Genomic DNA, 16,880 nt, shown 5'->3' with positions numbered 1-16,880 from the left:
CTTAAAAAGGTTTATTGAAACACCACAAATCTGATCTGCAATTTTCATAGAGAAATCTCCTCATGCACTCTAATAGCCCCGTTCCTTACCTTGAAAAAGTGAGTGTTTATGAGAAAAAACACTTCTATATATTGTGTTTGTACTTTTGCCAGTCTCACAAGTTATTTGATCTAGTACTTTCATAAGGAAAGTGTAATAGCACTTAAACTGCTTCTTTCTTAAGTTTGCAAATGTTTCAAAAAATCCTTCAGACATCTTTTTCATTCAGCCTTATTTCCACACATATATACAATCATGTTATAGAATATTATTAATACACAACAACCCCCCGCCACACACACACACACAAACACACAGATACAGAAATTTGAATGTAGACACTGAAGAGGTCAACTTGGAACATGCATGCACATTTGCACATGCTAATGGCTCAACATATCTATGCAGTGATTTTTGAAAAATTGCTTCTCAAACATGTATATCTGCAAAATACTCAGGGAGTCTTTTACTAAGGCATGCTAGCATTTTTAGCATGTGTTAATGATTAGGATATGCTAAATGCTAGAGATGCCCAAAGGAATATATGGGTGGCTCTAGCGTTTAGCACATCCTAATCATTAGAACATGCTAAAAACCCTAGCACCGTAGTAAAAGACCCACATAGTTTTCAAAAAGAAGTGTTCTGGCCATTGTTTGAGCAGGTCTGAAAAGTATTCATGTCTTTCCTATTTTTCAATGGAAGTAAACATTAATTCATAACATTTAAACATTGGTGTTTACTACTGCTCTAAATCACACTGGTGCTTAGGGCATGGTAAATTTAGGGGCTCTTTTAATAAACTGTGGTAAAAGGGGTCCTGTGCTAGTGGCAGTGACCATTTTTGGTGTGTGCTAGGGCCCCTTTACCGCCACGGGTGAAAATAACCAAGTAAGTTTGCACTTGTCACATGGCCATTTGGGGGGGGGGGCACTTACCCATTGAGGTGGTGGTAATGGCTCCCATACTAACCTGGAGGTAACCAGACAGCACGCAACACTGCCTGACTACCACCGGGTAACCCCCTGCAGAAATATTTTTTCAATATTTCTGCAAGCACCGGAAATGGCACGCGCTGGGAATGGAATTATCGCTGGCAGCTGTGTTGGGCCAGCGATAGTTCAGGGATGCTGCATGCAACCTTTACATAATTCAATTGACTCCTCTTGGATATCAGATGTGAAAAATCCAGCACTTATATGTATAAGTGGTGGCATGCACTCATATAGGGGACTTGTTACTAAAGGTTAGTGCAAGCTATCTGCTACAGGGCCCATTTCTTTCTATGGATCCCGCTGCAGGTAGTTTTTTTTTTCTTACATTTGTACCCTGCACTTTCCCACTCATAGCAGGTTCAATGCAGCTTACATATTATATACAGGTACTTATTTGTACCTGGGGCAATGGAGGGTTAAGTGACTTGCCCAGAGTCACAAGGAGCTGCCTGTGCCTGCAGTGGGAATCAAACCCAGTTCCCCAGGACCAAAGTCCACCACTCTAACCACTAGGCCACTCCTCCACTAATCTTTAGTAAAAGACCCCGAGAAGTTGAAAAATGTAACTTATATATGTCTGAGCTGGCACTTTACAAGGTCAGAGTCCTGAGTGACACTATTGATGAATGTGACTTTTTTTTTAAATAAAATAATTATTCCTTTGGATATTCTTCAAAATATGTATATTTCACTCACAGTCTTATATGTATTTTATTAAAATGTTGTTTACAGTAGGTGTGTGCAGGGCAAATAAGAACGTAAAAAAAACATTAATGGGGCAGACTGATTGTTCATCTAGCCCAATATCCTGCTTCCACTAGTAGTCAATCCATGTTACAAGTATCTGGCAGAAACACAAACTGTAGCAACATTCCATGCTACCAATCCTAGGGCAAGCAATGGCTTCCCCATTTCTGTCTCAATAACAGACTACGGACTTTTCCTTCAAGAACTAGTCCAAACCTATTTTCATTTTATTTAGTTTTCTGCAAAATCATGGGATTTTTTTTTTTTTTGCTTTGTTCATTTTTTATTTTATTGTATTTATTACTGTTATTATTTTTCTTTTTCTTTTTTTTTTTTTTTTGGGGGGGGGGTAGTTTTGAGGCAATGTCTTCAGTAGTGAACATTATTTTGCAACAGTACCGTGGCAGTCAGGTTAAAGTGCTTCTGAATATCGGTGGCTATGGCACCGAGAGCCATTTAACCAGGAAGAAGCTTCTCCTGCCCAGTTAAATGACTTTGAATATTGGGGCCATAGTGCCCATTCTAAAAAGCCATCATTTCTTTTGATTGGTTGTATTTAGGATGTCACACTTACTTTTTTGGGTAGTTTCAAATGATAGTATCTATATGCAATGCACCCACCATGTTTGCTGATTGCCTATTAGTCCTTTACCATATAGAACTGTTTTGTATATTTTATATTATAGTTTCAGTATTTTGACTGCTTTTTCTTGTTTTTGTTTGTTTGTTTTGGTGTTTATTTATTGTATTTATTTATTGCATTTGTATCCCACATTTTCCCACCACTTTGCAGGCTCAATGTGGCTTACAATACATCATGAATATTGGAAATATATAATAGAATATACATTTAGTTTTATGGAAGGATTTTGGGTAACATGATAGTGATAAAGCATCGTAAAAGGATGATACAAAGGATAGTAAAAGAGCATGATATAAAGGATTTGGGTTACACGATAATGAATAAGCATGATATAAAGGCAAATATTATAAAGTGTTTGGTCCATGCATTGGAATTGAACCTGCTTATGTTTTCTGAGAAGCAGTTCAAGGGTCTTTTACTAAGCTCATGGTAGAAATCAACTGGTGATAAACATCGAAGCACCCATTAAATTCCTATGGGCGTCTCGGCATTTACCACCAGCTGATGACTACCGAGAGCTAAACATCCTACCGCAGCTTAGGAAAAGACCCCTTAAGATAAGTTCTTGACTATTGTGGATGTTTTCCAAATTTTATTCACTGTAAGGAAGGTTTTTTTTAGGGGGGGTGCTATGATAGAACATACTTTGCAGTGAAAGTGCAGTAACGTTTTCTTCCATTGTTTACAACGTGTTGGTAGGTTTGAATGCTTGTCATCTAGATTACAGTGGAGTTGTATATAATGTTAAATCACACCAACCAGCAATCATCAGAAACATTCAGCAGATTCATAATGGAATGGAATGTGTAGACACAAATTGCTTGTTTTCTCTTTCCAAAAATACTAGGACGGGGGTCTGGACAGATTCCTGAAGGAAAAGTCCATTGATCATTATTAAATTTGGGGTTTTTTGCCAGGTTCTTGGGGCCTCGATTGGCTGCTGGGCTTGATGGACCTTTGGTCTTTTCCCAGCGTGGCAGTGCTTATGTGCTTATGTACTTATATGACTAGGGGGCACACCAAGAATCTACAAAGTAGTAAATTTAAACTGAATCAGAGAAAATATTTCTCACTCAATGTGTAGTTAAACTTTGGAATTTGTAGCTAGAGAATGTAGTGAAAGCAGTTAGCTTAGCGGGGTTTAGAAAAGGTTTGGATAGCTTCCTAAAAGAAAAGTCCATCAGCCATTAATAAAATGACTGGGAAAATCTACTGCTTATTTCTAGAATAAGCAGCATAAAATATATTGTACTGTTTTGGGATATTGCCAGGCACTTGTGACCTGGATTGGCCACTGTTGGGATCAGGATGCTGGGCTTGATGGACCTTTGGCCTATCCCAGTATGACAATACTTATGTACTTATCCAGTATGACCTTATCTTGTGGCAGTTTAATTACCAATTGGAACACTTCTCCCTTTAGAGAATCCAGGATCTCTCTACTTCTAGTCAACACTGAAGCTATATTATTGTGGTAAGACTGAAGACTACCATTTAGTCACATTTGGGGGGGGGGGGGGGGCTGAAATTATCTAGGTGGGCTATCATTAAGACAGGTTACAACTCATACTATTTTAGCACAGGTCCCATTTTATGCAATGATACCTAGTTTCTAGTAAGTCCGGTTAACAGTACAAAACCCTGTTTTAACCATAGCCCACATTGCTAAATTTCCCCCTGTGAGCCAGTGAACTCCGAATATCATGCTAATTGGTAATATTTTAAACTTCTTCAAACGTGCCTTGACCCAGTCCATTTTTTTGTCTAGCACAGACAAATTTCAAGAGGATTTACAGTGAGGGTAGTATTGTTAAACAGATTGATATGCAGCGCTTCTCACTTTGAGAAGGCTTCCCCTCTCTTGTTAAAACTTCACTGGCTTCCCATAAACACCAGGATCACCTTTAAAATATGTGTGAATGTTTAACAAATCATATGTGGTTTATCACCCTCCTACATGCAACAACTAATTGATTTACCTATGTTGCCCTCTCTTATGTTTCAACATAACCAATACTCTAGCTTAGCTTCATAACAAACATACAATTATTCCTATTATATTAAAATTGTATAATTAATTATCTGACTGTATTATATTTTGATGTATTTTCTTGAATGTAAGCCACATTGAACCTGAGCTTGTTCAGGATAATGTGAGATACAAATGCCATAATATTATCCTATATAATAAAACGCACCTCCAACATTCTGAAGCTGACTGCATGGCTGAGGCATTCCTGCTCTCTGTATCCATCTCCTGAATTGACATCACGTACTTCCGGGTTCGTCACAAGCAAAAGTGACCAACCACACGAGGTTTCTCAGCTTCAGAATGTTGGAGGTGCATTCTATTAAATAGGATTGGTCAGTTCCTTGAAGCACAGCCAGAGCTCAACTTCCTGCACAGTAACGCTCAGACACCAGAGAGAGAGAGAGGGAGGGGGGGGGGGGGGCCTGACACCAGAGAAAGGGAGGGAGGGGGGGGGGCTGACACCAGAGAGGGTGGGGGGGAGGTATCTCTGTCACACACACACTCTCTCTCACAGTCAATGTCTTTCTCAGTCCCACACACTGTCTCTCACACACTCTATGTCTCACACTGTATCACATTCACTTTCTATTTGTCACACAGTCACTCACACACTCTCTTGGTCTCAAACACTCAGTCTCACAGAGAGTCTGTGTCTCACACACACTCTCTCTCTCGCACACACTGTATCTGTGTGAAACACACTCTCTCTCTCTCACACACTGTGTTTCACATACGCACTTGCACACACTCATTCTCACACACACACTCTCTCTCTCACAGACACACTCGCACCCAGACTCACTCTGTCTCACGACAGTCACTCTCACATACAGTACACTCTCTCAAACATACACACTCCGAGGAAAACCTTGCTAGCGCCCGTTTCATTTGTGTCAGAAACGGGCCTTTTTTACTAGTTATTAATAATAATCTTAATCATCATCATCATAATATTGACCCCATTCATTTAATTATTGTTAAAAATACACATTCAGAGGCAAGCCAATAACATGCCTAACTTACATGTAGCCATCGTTTTGGAAATGTGTACGAATACACACACACTTTCAGTCACATAGCGACTACATATTTAAACTCAGTGAAAATGGAAACACTGAGCTTGAAAATTGTTTTGTTTCTTTGTGTGCAAAAACATTCATATGTTCAGGGTCAGATTTATGTATATTGTGGCCCCTAAGCCATACTATTTAAGAAACACCCCCCTCAATTAAGTAGGAAGTACATTTTAAGGTTTAATAATTTTCCTTGTTATTAAAGCACAAGGCCCCTTGTAATGCGAATCCCTAAACTGTAGTTTGTTTAGCTTATAAGTAAATCTGGTCCTGTATATGCACCTTTGCAATTAGTCTTATTAAAAATGTATCCAATAATTCCTAGGTTCAGAACTGAATTTCCTTATCCCCTTTCCTTCCTGTTTTGCAGATATTTGGTGTTTCGGTATTCTCTGGACATCGATTTCTCTTTCTTTCTCTCTCTCCTGCTCTATATCCTTGGCTTTCTGTCCTTGTCTGACATTGTCTTGTATTTTCTCTAATAGGAGCCATAATGTATCAAATGAATCCCCAGTGGCAACAGGAAGCTTGCATTTTCTTGTCAGCTTTATAGAGCAAGTTATTTAGGTCGTGGCACTTGCTTGCAGCTGGTGTTGATGTTCTGGTGTTATTTTCTCTGTGATGTGCCTTTCACAACTTATATCATTTTAGTGAATACCTAATTTAGAAATTTTGGCATATTAGCATCCCATTTCAGTTTGCATGATATTTCAGCTCATTGATATACAGAAATTAGCAACACACAGTCATTTGCATGGCTATTTCCATTTCACCATCTTTTTATATTGATGAACATATTGCTACATTGAAATGGGTTCAGCCCTTGAGAATTCCCTGATGAAATGCTATCTTCAGTATGGAAATAAATATACCACAAAAAAGATTTGTTTTATTTTTTATTTTGATGATATAAATCATAACAGATATGTCTATTAAAATGCAGGCCCTTTTCACTAAAGAGTGGTAATGCTGTAGTGAACATTAATGGTAATTGTTAGTAAATGCCCATTCAGATTAATGAAAGTCATGTTAAACAAACTTATGTTTAATAGTATTTATGCATGAATGTGGAGGACTGGAGGAGGAGTCTAATGGTTAGTGCAGCAGCCCGAGAACCAGGGGAACTGGATTTGATTCCCACTGCAGCAGCTTGTGACTGTTAACAAGTCACTTCACTCTCCATTGCCCTGGATACAATATAATATGTAAACTGCTTTAATTGTAAACGCAGAAAATCAATATGTCAAATCCCATCCCCTTTCCCTATTCAGAACATGGAAGACTTTTACCATGACTTAGTGAGTCATCCACTAAGTAGTATTAACCTTTGTCAAGCTAAGATCACTACTGGGGCAATTTACAATTGGATGCAGGGTTTGCCATACTGAAAATTAGGTACACCCAAGAGACTGGAAGTACTTTCAAGGAGATAATCCACATGATGTTTCCTTTGAAAAATGACAGCCATAAATGAGCAGATCTAATATAGCCTGAAGCAAATACAAATACTGAAATATTGAAAATATGCCTCCCAGACATGACAAGTCCACACAAATTCCCCTGGATTCGAAATATGGCACTTAAAATTATACACACGCCCAATTTTCATGCACAACTTAATTAATGAGCCAATCAGCACCAATAATTAGGCACTAAAAAGGAAAAATTAGGACGGTTAAAAAAAAACTTAGGGGGGCAACTGAGAGGGTAAAAACTGTACAACAGGCATGGATGCTGTTCAAAAATACGATCCTGGAGGCCCAGGCCAAACATATTCCGTGAATTAGAAAAGAAAGACGGAAGTCCAAAAGACAGACGGCGTGGTTGAAAAGTGAGGTGAAGGAAGCTATTAGGGCTAAAAGAAATGCCTTCAAAAAATGGAAGAAGGAACCGTTTGAAAATGACAAGAAGCAGCATAAGGAGTGTCAAAGCAAATGAAAGGTGCAGATAAAGAAGGCCAAGACGGATTACGAAAAAAAGATAGCATTAGAGGAAGCCGGCAAAAGAATCGGTTGGGTCGCTGGATGACAGAGGGGTAAAAGGGGTGATCAAAGAAGATAAAGATGTAGCGGAGAGATTGAATGAATTCTTTGCTTCGGTCTTCACCGAGGAAGATTTGGGTAGGATACCGGTGTCGGAAATGGTATTTCAAGCGGACGAGTCAGAGAAACTTACTGACTTCACAGTAAACCTGGAGGACGTAATGGGGCAGTTCAGCAAACTGAAGAGTAGCAAATCTCCTGGACCGGATGGTATTCATCCTAGAGTACTGATAGAACTGAAAAATGAGCTTGTGTAGCTACTGCTAGTGATATGAAATGTATCCTTAAAATCGAGCGTGGTACCAGAAGATTGGAGGGTGGCCAATGTAACGCCGATTTTTAAAAAAGGTTTTAGGGGAGATCCAGGAAATTATAGACCGGTGAGTCTGACGTCAGTGCCGGGGAAAATGGTAGAGGCTATTATCAAAAACAAAATTACAGAGCACATCCAAGGACATGGATTACTGAGACCAAGTCAGCACGGCTTTTGTGTGGGGAAATCTTGCCTGACCAATTTACTTCAATTCTTTGAAGGAGTAAACAAACATGTGGACAAAGGGGAGCCGGCTGATATCGTGTATCTGGATTTTCAAAAGGCGTTTGACAAGGTACCTCATGAAAGGCTACAGAGGAAATTTGAGGGTCATGGGATAGGAGGAAATGTCCTATTGTGGATTAAAAACTGGTTGAAGGATAGGAAACAGAGAGTGGGGTTAAATGGGCAGTATTCACAATGGAGAAGAGTAGTTAGTAAGGTTCCTCAGGGGCTGTGCTAGGACCGCTGCTTTTTAATATATTTATAAATGATTTAGAGATGGGAATAACTAGCGAGGTAATTAAATTTTCTGATGACATAAAGTTATTCAAAGTCGTTAACTCGCGACAGGATTGTGAAAAATGACAGAAGGACCTTAAGAGACTGGGAGACTGGGCGGCTAAATGGCAGATGATGTTTAATGAGAGCAAGTGCAAGGTGATGCATGTGGGAAAAAAGAACCCAAAATATAGCTACGTCATGCAAGGTTCCACGTTAGGAGTTAAGGACCAAGAAAGGGATCTGGGTGTCATTGTTGATAATACACTGAAACCTTCTGCTCAGTGTGCTGCTGCGGCTAGGAAAGCGAATAGAATGTTGGGTATTATTAGGAAAGGTATGGAAAACAGATGTGAGGATGTTATAATGCCGTTGTATCGCTCCATGGTGCGATTGCACCTTGAGTATTGTGTTCAATTCTGGTCGCCGCATCTCAAGAAAGATATAGTAGAATTGAAAAAGGTGTAGCGAAGGGCAACTAAAATGATAGCGGGGATGGGACGACTTCCCTATGAAGAAAGACTAAGGAGGCTAGGGCTATTCAGCTTGGAGAAGAGATGGATGAGGAGATTGGCCGCTGTTGTGGACAGGATGCTGGGCTCGATGGACCCTTGGTCTTTTCCCAGTGTGGCATTACTTATGTACTGCCTCCCCCCCTTAGTGGCTGCCGCATGGCAATGCCAACACAGCCCATTCAAAGTGAATGGGCTTTGTAGGCATTACAACAGTGCCAGATGCTAATGCAATTTTGTAAAAGGGGACCTGTGTTTGTTAGCACAGTGGGAATGCTGCTATTCTGCGGAGAGAAGTGTTGCACTGTGAGTACCTTTTATAAGAACTGTGTGAACTTTTTTTGCTTTCTATAAATGTTTTTGATGTGAGGTTCACTTGTTGCAGGTGCTTGAATTATACACCTCTATTATATTTTCAAGTCTATTGGATTTGCTCTGAGAATTAGGGAAAGGTGTGTTTTGTTCCCCTATAAGTATGTGCTCCCTTTTGGTGGTTTCTCTTTTCACACTCTGTTGAATTGCATGACTTAGAGGGGCATTTTCGAAAGGAACTTCCAAATTCTGATTTGGACGTCCTTTCAAAACAGCGAAATCCAGGGGTGAGGAAACCCATATTTTCAAAACAAGATGGACGTCCATCTTTCATTTCGAAAATGCCGTCAGGGACGTCCAAATCCTTAAATTTGGACGTACCAAATTTGGACGTCCCTAGACATGGACATTTCTGACTTTCAGCGATTTTCAAAACCAAAGACATCCATGTCAAAACATCCTAATGCAAGCAATTTGGGCGTGGGAGGATCCAGCATTTGTAGTGCCCTGGTCCCCCTGACATGCCAGGACACCAACCGGGCGCCCTAGGGGGCACTGCAGTGGACTTCATAAAATGCTCCCAGGTACATAGCTCCCTTACCTTGTGTGCTGAGCCCCCCAACCCTCCTCCAAAACCCACTACCCACAACTGTACACCACTACCATAGCCCTTATGGGTGAAGAGGGGCACCTAGATGTGGGTACAGTGGGTTTGTGGTGGGTTTTGGAGAGCTCGCCGTTTTCTCCACAAATGTAACAGGTAGGGGGGGGGGTATGGGCCTGGGTCTGCCTGTCTGCAATGCACTGCAGTACCCACTAAAACTGTTCCAGGGACCTGCATGCGCTGCCATGGACCTAAGTATGACATCTGAGTCTGCCATACAGGCTGGCACGAAATATTTTGAAAGATGGTTTTTGAGGGTGGGAGGGGGTTGGTGACCACTGGGGGAGTAACGGGAGCTCATCCCCGATTTTCTACGGTGGTCATCTGGTCATTTCAGGCACCTTTTTCTGCCCTAGTCGTAAGAAAAACAGGTCCAGGTGAAAACGTCCAAGTGTTCGTCAGGGATGTCCTTGTTTTTTTCGATTATGGGTCAAGGAAGTCCAAATGTTAAGCACGCCCAAGTCCCGCCTTCGCTACACCTCCAACATGTCCCCTTGAACTTTGACCATCCTTGCGACGGAGAGCAGTTGGAGATGTCCTAAATTGGGTTTCGATTATTCCGATTTGGACATCCCTGGGAGAAGGACGTCCTTCTTCCGATTTAAGTCGAAAGATGGACATCCTTCTCTTTCGAAAATGAGCCCATTAGTTTCACAATTGTTAGATATTGTTTATTCTGTGCACCAATATGAATGGTGAATTCTTTTAAGATTATATACATATGGTTACATTATGCATGTGGTACATCTACCTTGGTGTATTTTCACTGGTTTGGTGACACTTTCAATCAGGAGATGCAACGACACAGCACTTTTGGGTGAAACTTTGGCCACAGTCGGTGTTTGTAACAGCTTAAGGTAAGTTTGAATGTCTTTTTGATTATGTCACCATATGCTTGATTATATCCTCAAAAGCTAGTTTGTTTGGAGTTTTAACAAATTGTTCCCGGGGGAGGGGAGTGGGGGATTGCCAGTGACATAAAAGTACCCTATGCAATCCTACCATCTGTTTTACAGAAGTGGAGAAAAGGTTTCTGAGGCCTTTTCCTCCTGAGGATTCTTTTGTACTCCATCAAACAATGTTGGATATTTAAATACTGCCTGCTACTTTGGAAATAGTTTTTGTGCAGAATTGTATTTTCATTGTCACCATTTTTTAGTTTCAGCAATTGCTATTATTCATTTTGGCCATCATCTTATGGATTTTAGTTATTATTTATTTTATCAGTTTATATATTTTACTTTTTTGTTATTTGAAGTTGATTTTTATGATGTGTATGATTTTAACTGTTTTGTTTGTTTATATATTATTTTTTACCCCCAACACAGCCTGTGGGCGAAAGTGGTCATATTGAGTGATTGTTTTAATAAAACTGCACACTTCAGATTGCTGCTCTGACCTGCTTATGTGCCTCTTCTCCAGTTCTATGCCTAAGTGTCCTCCTCATAGGCTTTGGCCCCTGGATCCTTGCTCCCTGCCCCCTATGATCTGGCATCTCTCTCTCTCTCTCTCGCTCTCCTTTTTCCTCCTTCTCCTGCTGTCCAGCATCTCTCACACTCCTTCCCCTGTGGCCCTGAAATATGGCTCTATGGACAGCAGGGCTGAAGACATGTTGCCTCCAACCAGCCTGCTAAGAGCCTTCTCTCTGCTACATACTCCCTCTTCTGACACAACTTCCCATTTTTAGTGGGCAGGACATAGTGGAAAGATGGCTCAGTGCTGGTTGGAGGCAGTGTGTCTTCAGTGCTGCCATTCACACAGGCAAGGCAGGCTGGCTGGCCACGGGGGAGGGGTGGATGAGTGAGGAACTTATGCTGGAACCTGTGGGGAATGGAGGAAGAGGGCGAGAAGATAGACCCAGAAGGTGGAGAAGAGAGAGGAAGAAATGTCAGGGCTTGCTGGGAAAGGGGGAAGAAGGAAGAGGGACAGATACTAGACTTGAGTGGGAGGGATGGAATGAGAAGGATACTTGTGGACCCCCAATAGAAAAGGCAGGAGGGAGGTAAGTGAGAGAGAAGGATGCTGACCCTGGAGAAGGGAAAATGAAGGAAAAGAGAGAGAGATGCTGGCCCTCAGAAGGGGGGCACATAAGGGAAGATGATGAGATACTGGCCCTGAGGGGGGGGGGGGGCTATGCAAGAGGAAAGGAAGAGTGAGAGAGAAGAAGCTGGAGATGGGGAGGGAGGATGGGAACACAGAGGGGGTGATGCTAGAAAGGAGAGGAAGGATATGGACACAGAGGGCAAATGTTGAATAGGGCAAGCATAAGAACAGAGAGTGGGAGATACTCAGTTTGACCAGAGGATGTGGCTGAGACACAGAGTGGAGATGCTGGACAGGATGAATAGAGATGCAGAGGGAAGATGAATGGTGAATATGGGGAGAGAAGAAATCCCAAATGTACAAGGAGATCCTTGCCAGAGTGTTAAGAAAAGACAGAGGAAAGCAGAAACCAGAGACTGGGACAAGCACAGTCAGAAAAATAGACTGACCAAACAACAAAGGTAGAAGAATGAGCTTTATTTCATATTTATTGATTAGAATATGTCAGTTTTTAGGACGTATGTCTGCTAGAACTGGTGATAGACATGGTTAGAGTCTACCAAAAAATCCTCACTCATTCGCCATTATTTGGGGGTGGAAGGCTTATTTCTCTAGAACCTCTTCTCCAATTTGGCCCATTCTAAAGTTTGATATGTATTTATACCAGTTTTAGCCACATGTCAAGTTTCATTCTGTTCCATTAGATTTTCTACGCTATAGCAACTGGAAGTCCTGCTCCCTTAGAAAGTCATTGGGTTTGGGGGTAAAGGGGGAGGTATCATTTCTTTGCAACCCCAATACAATTGGACCCACTTTGGATCTTGAATATTTTTTTATTGTTTTTTTTCCCCCCACATGCAAGTGTCATCCCTTTCATTTAACATTCTATGCTATAGAAGTTAGATCACCTGCTGCCACAGAAATGCATTAGGCCATTTTAGGGGAGAGGGGGCAAGAAACTGTGCATAAGTACATAAGTACATATAAGTACATAAGTAGTGCCATACTGGGAAAGACCAAAGGTCCATCTAGCCCAGCATCCTGTCACCGACAGTGGCCAATCCAGGTCAAGGGCACCTGGCACGCTCCCCAAACGTAAAAACATTCCAGACAAGTTATACCTAAAAATGCGGAATTTTTCCAAGTCCATTTAATAGCGGTCTATGGACTTGTCCTTTAGGAATCTATCTAACCCCTTTTTAAACTCCGTCAAGCTAACCGCCCGTACCACGTTCTCTGGCAACGAATTCCAGAGTCTAATTACACGTTGGGTGAAGAAAAATTTTCTCCGATTCGTTTTAAATTTACCACACTGTAGCTTCAACTCATGCCCTCTAGTCCTAGTATTTTTGGATAGCGTGAACAGTCGCTTCACATCCACCCGATCCATTCCACTCATTATTTTATACACTTCTATCAGCCGTCTCTTCTCCAAGCTGAAAAGCCCTAGCCTTCTCAGCCTCTCTTCATAGGAAAGTCGTCCCATCCCCACTATCATTTTCGTCGCCCTTCGCTGTACCTTTTCCAATTCTACTATATCTTTTTTGAGATACGGAGACCAGTACTGAACACAATACTCCAGGTGCGGTCGCACCATGGAGCGATACAACGGCATTATAACATCCGCACACCTGGACTCCATACCCTTCCTAATAACACCCAACATTCTATTCGCTTTCCTAGCCGCAGCAGCACACTGAGCAGAAGGTTTCAGCGTATCATCGACGACGACACCCAGATCCTTTTCTTGATCCGTAACTCCTAACGCGGAACCTTGCAAGACGTAGCTATAATTTGGGTTCCTCTTACCCACATGCATCACTTTGCACTTGTCAACATTGAACTTCATCTGCCACTTGCACGCCCATTCTCCCAGTCTCGCAAGGTCCTCCTGTAATCGTTCACATTCCTCCTGCGACTTGACAACCCTGAATAATTTTGTGTCATCGGCGAATTTAATTACCTCACTAGTTATTCCCATCTCTAGGTCATTTATAAATACATTAAAAAGCAACGGACCCAGCACAGACCCCTGCGGGACCCCACTAACTACCCTCCTCCACTGAGAATACTGGCCACGCAATCCTACTCTCTGCTTCCTATCTTTCAACCAGTTCTTAATCCATAATAATACCCTACCTCCGATTCCATGACTCTGCAATTTCTTCAGGAGTCTTTCGTGCGGCACTTTGTCAAACGCCTTCTGAAAATCCAGATATACAATATCAACCGGCTCCCCATTGTCCACATGTTTGCTTACCCCCTCAAAAAAATGCATTAGATTGGTGAGGCAAGACTTCCCTTCACTAAATCCGTGCTGACTTTGTCTCATCAGTCCATGTTTTTGTATATGCTCTGCAATTTTATTCTTAATAATAGCCTCCACCATCTTGCCCGGCACCGACGTCAGACTCACCGGTCTATAATTTCCAGGATCTCCTCTGGAACCCTTCTTAAAAATCGGAGTAACATTGGCTACCCTCCAGTCTTCCGGTACTACACTCGATTTTAGGGACAGATTGCATATTTCTAACAGTAGCTCCGCAAGTTCATTTTTTAGTTCTATTAATACTCTGGGATGAATACCATCAGGTCCCGGTGATTTACTACTCTTCAGCTTGCTGAACTGACCCATTACATCCTCCAAGGTTACAGAGAATTTGTTTAGTTTCTCCGACTCCCCCGCTTCAAATATTCTTTCCGGCACCGGTGTCCCCCCAAATCCTCCTCGGTGAAGACCGAAGCAAAGAATTCATTTAATTTCTCCGCTACGGCTTTGTCCTCCTTGATCGCCCCTTTAACACCATTTTCGTCCAGCGGCCCAACCGACTCTTTGGCCGGTTTCCTGCTTTTAATGTATCTAAAAAAATTTTTACTATGTATTTTTGCTTCCAACGCTAATTTCTTCTCAAAGTCCTTTTTTGCCCTCCTTATCTCCGCTTTGCATTTGGCTTGGCATTCCTTATGATCTATCCTGTTACTTTCAGTTGGTTCTCTTCTCCACTTTCTGAAGGATTGTTTTTTGGCTCTAATGATTTCCTTTATCTTACTGTTTAGCCACGCCGGCTGACGTTTAGTCTTTTTTCCCTGTGGTCCAACTTTGCTCATTTTGACATCATATGTCTCTTTACTGCTTTTTCTAATGTGCCGTTTCATTATTAAAAAGAAGGAAAGAAGGCCAAACAACAGCAGGTATGGCTAAAAAATGAGGTGAAGGAAACTATTAGAGCTAAAAGAAAATCCTTCAGAAAATGGAAGAAGGAACCATCTGAAAATAATAGAAAACATAAGTACATAAGTAATGCCACACTGGGAAAAGACCAAGGGTCCATCGAGCCCAGCATCCTGTCCACGACAGCGGCCAATCCAGGCCAAGGGCACCTGGCAAGCTTCCCAAACGTACAAACATTCTATACATGTTATTCCTGGAATTGTGGATTTTTCCCAAGTCCATTTAGTAGCGGTTTATGGACTTGTCCTTTAGGAAACCGTCTAACCCCCTTTTAAACTCTGCCAAGCTAACCACCTTCACCACGTTCTCCGGCAACAAATTCCAGAGTTTAATTATGCGTTGGATAAAGAAATATTTTCTCCGATTTGTTTTAAATTTACTAAACTGTAGTTTCATCGCATGCCCCCTAGTCCTAGTATTTGTGGAAAGCGTGAACAGATGCTTCACATCCACCTGTTCCACTCCACTCATTATTTTATATACCTCTATCATGTCTCCCCTCAGCCGTCTCTTCTCCAAGCTGAAGTCGTCCCATCCCCACTAATATTTTAGTCGCCCTTCGCTGCACCGTTTCCAATTCCATTATATAAGGAATGGCAAGTCAAATGCAAAGCGATGATAAGGCAAAAAGAGACTTTGAAAAGAAGATTTGGAGGCAAAAACACATAATAAAAACGTTTTTTAGGTATTAGAAACAAGAAGCTGGTAAAAGAAATAGTTGGACTGCTAGATTACTGACAGGTAAAAGGGAAACTCAGGGAACACAAGGCCATAGCAGAGAGATTAAATTAACTCTTAGCTTCAGTTTTCACTTAGGAAAATGTGGGTGAAATACCAGTGCCAGAAATGGTATTCAATGCTGATGTGTCAGAGAAACTGAATCAAATCTCTGTAAACCTGGAAGATGAAATGGGGCAATTTGACAAATTGAAAGTAGCAAGTTGCCTGGACCAGATGGTTTATATCCCTGAATATAGATGTTAGTAATATATAATTTACCTTTAAAATCCAGAATGGTACCAAAAGACTGGAGGGTGACCAATTTAATGGGAAATTATAAACAGGTGAGTCTGATGTCGGTGCTGGGCAAAATGGTAGAGACTATTTATAAAGAACAAAATTGCAAAGCATATACATAAGCATGGATTAATGAGACAATACCAACATGGATTTAGGGAAAGGAAAACCTTGCTTTACCAATCTACCACATTTCTTTGAAGGCATGAATAATATGTGGATAAAGGTGAGTCAGTCGATATTGTGTATCTGAATTTTCAAAAGGAATTTGACAAGAGGGCATGCAACTTGCAGATGATGTTTAATGTGAGCAAGTGCAAAGTGCCACATGTGAGAAAAAGGAACCCAAACTATAGTTACATGATGCATGGTTCCACATTAAGAATCAACACCCAGGAAAAAGATGTAGGTGTCACCATTGATGATAAGTTGAAACCCTCTACTCAGTGTGCAACAGCAGCTAGGAAAGCAAATAGAATGTTAGGAATTATTTGAATGGGACACATTTTTCTCATAAAAGTATGATATGTCTTTAAGCCAATTCTAAAAGCTGATTGGAGATTGCAGGTTGCCGTTCTTAAACCAACTCATTGCCATCTTGCAGCAGTTGAGTTGCCAGTATTTTGTTCCTCCTCCTGAAGCAACTACATCTGTCAGGATGTTGATCTTGAGCAGTTAAGTGTCGTGAACTTTGGAAACACACTATCGTGTGAACAT

This window comes from Microcaecilia unicolor, chromosome 1 (genome assembly GCF_901765095.1).
Source record: "Microcaecilia unicolor chromosome 1, aMicUni1.1, whole genome shotgun sequence".
Taxonomy (NCBI): Eukaryota; Metazoa; Chordata; class Amphibia; order Gymnophiona; family Siphonopidae; genus Microcaecilia; species Microcaecilia unicolor.
Note: the sequence above shows the minus strand (reverse complement) of the source record.